Below are 3,121 nucleotides of genomic sequence, written 5' to 3' on the forward strand. Positions count from 1 at the left end.
TCTTTATATTAGGATCTTATTATGTTTTGTTTGCTCATGAACCTGACTATACACACTTGCTAGTGCCATTCTTAGGTTAAATTCAGCTCTCTTGACTAATTAAAACCCTCAGAAAATGAACTTTATTTGGTTTCTTGAGAGTTCTTCATTATGCTTCACTTTTCAGCCCTTGAGATTTTTCATAGAGGCAGTTTTCAAGCAGGCTATAACAACCTCTTTATAGTCCTCAATGAAAACCCTAGTGTGGATAAGACCCTATCACCATTAGCCAATGAAGTGTGAATATAGCTCTCTCCGCAGGACCACAGTACACATGGCAATGGTATATTCATGCAGCACATTTGTACATCTGTAGAGTATCTCACATTGTCTCAGCAATATGGATTGACCAAGATACCCTCGAGAATATTGACAGAATTACTGAAATGCCCTTGTAGTGGACATATGTTACTCAGACTAGAAAGCTTACTACAGTGGAGTATATATAGGTAATTCAGCTCTGAAAATAAAACCTATGGTGCAATGTAGTATCTTCAACAGGTGTACATAGTTTACTACACCCTAGTAAAATACTAGAATGCCCCTGTAACTGTGTGGAACAAAACCATGGATAATGAACCTGTGAAATGACCTTGACAGCACAGTGAATCTTCTTGATTGATAATATCTCACGTTATATTTAACATTGAAATAGCAAACTAGATATCAATGACAATTGATATCAACAATCTCCCCTTCTTGCTTTCAATGTTAAAAACCAATCTCATTCACTTCTCCCCCTTTTTGACATTGGAAGTCAAAAGGTAGATTGAACGCGAGCAACTTTTCAATTGGAAAGTATCAGAGCAAGATAAGGTACAAACTTTGAAGTGAGAGAAGGAGCTGCCAAAATGATCATCATACCTGAAGGATTAATTTGCAGATCTTTGTCTCTGAGTGGAGGAGGTCTAAGATTATCAACCCTTGAGTTTGGTGAATATAGAGAGAGATGTTTGAAAGCTTTGACTGACACAGGCGTTGGTTGTCTGCAGCTCCAACTGAGTATATTTTTTGAAGAGACACAATGGATTGATTGTGCTTCCACATTGATCACCATACCTGCAGTATTAGTTTGCAAGTTCTTGTTTCTTAGTGGAGGAGGTCTTGAAGTTATTTGCCCATTTTCAGAGATAATGAATACATTTCTTGAAGGACCTGTAGATGTGAGGAAAATCTTTTCTGAAGCTTGATCAATGACATCATCTTGAATGTAGTCAACTTTCTCTAGTAAACTTCTTGCTTTAGCTAGAAGACCCTTTGCTTTGAAGTAGTAAACAGATTTTGATTTAGTCTCTGAGGTTAACTCCTTTGGTTTACTGAAGAGGTTAGTGAAAGAGGGACTGTGAACCTCTATGTATTCAATATCTGGAGGTTTTCTACCTTCTTCAATGTGAACCTGTTTTGACACTTTCATATCCCCTTTCAGAGATCTGTGTGTTCTCCTTAGAGGCTTATCAACTGACTTGATGAGTTTGACGACATTTGGAGGATCTTTATGAACAATGATAGCATCTTCTTGATTGGCAATTGAATGAGTCTGTTTTAAACATCTTGTGACAGAACTAGTGTGAAAACTATCAGTTTCCAGAGTCAATTTAGGAACACTCTTCCAACTTTCTTCAGATGAATAAGAAGTGGGACACCACAGATTTATAATTCACTATTAACCCATCTTAACCCATCATTGACCCTTGAATTGTATGGGTACTCACTTTTTACCCACTATTGACCCACTCACTTAAATTTGGGTGTCCAAATAATTTAATTTTAGTGGCGGGTTTGGGCGGTTTAATAGGTTTGGACATAAATTGCCACCCCCAATATATTTATAGGAGACTTTTGATAAAACTCTAAGGTACTTTGCTTGTTTCGTGTAACTAAATAATGCCAAGTTGCTAACACTCCATATCTATTTCTATGTATATATATTTATATATGAGGATACCAAAACGACCCGGGTTTGGAGTGATCCACATTGCATAGGATGGGTCGGGTGTGGACGAACGGGATGAAGCCAGTTAGCGCCGTATGGGCCCAGGTCCATAAAGCCATTTCAGAAGCCCATGATGAAATGAGAGAAATCGAGTCCAGCCAAAGGAGAATAAGATAAGATCAGCTCAGTGGAGGTTGTAACCGTCTATAAATAGAAGGGATTGGGAGGGAAAAGCAGTTGAAAACATCATTGGGAGTGTAAAGTTTCTCTCTCTACAATTAGGGAAAAATTCTTTGTATTTTCAATTGGCGCCGTCTGTGGGAATAACAGGAAGGATTGATTGATATCACTCTAGATCGGATAGATTCAACGCATTCTGCGAGGAAGACGACTACTCTGCGAAAGTTGAATCAACATTGATGATAGTACGATTTGTCTTGACAAGTCCAAATCCGGTTGATTTCGGAAAATTGGCGTCTGATCCAAGCAGATCAGATCCGTGCTTGATCCGGCGAACTACGCGGTTGTGATCTGTTGTGGTTACTGAATCCAGCCAGTAGTGGACTGAATTCGGCAAACATAAGTTCAGATCTGGTGTGCGCGCGTTAGCGGAACTCCGATCTGGTCAAGAAGCCTGCAGTTGATGACTTTGCTCCGATCTGGAATGATGATCCGAGAGGCAAACTCTAATTCTTTGGAGAACGGCCAGCAGACAAAGCTTGATGAGTTAATGAACATGATCGATGCTTTGAGGAAGGAAAATGCAGAGCTACGAGCTGGAATGGAGCATCGTGAGGCTCTTGCAATTCCGAGGCCGCCTCCTGAAGGAGAGGGAGCTTTACCGTCCGAAGCTGATCTTCAAGGTGATCCAGAAGATGTCAATCATGATGGTCCACATCGTGATGAAGGTATAACCGGTAATCTGCCTCCGAATGCCGGACGAGTAGAGGATCGAGAAGGATCTGTTCGCCTGGAACCGCATCACAAACGGATTATGAGGGAGGAAGCACCGGTATATGAACATAGGATTGCGTCACCATAGCGGAGTGAATTTACGGAGGATAGGTCGTTCGATCCGCCATACCGACCTTCATTAGCGACAGTTGATTACCGTAGCTTAGAAAGGAGATCTACCGATCGAGGATTTTT

Source organism: Cornus florida, unplaced genomic scaffold (assembly GCF_030987335.1).
Source record: "Cornus florida cultivar Cherokee Brave unplaced genomic scaffold, ASM3098733v1 CherokeeBrave_3.0.0_Hap2_Chr06, whole genome shotgun sequence".
Lineage (NCBI taxonomy): Eukaryota > Viridiplantae > Streptophyta > Magnoliopsida > Cornales > Cornaceae > Cornus > Cornus florida.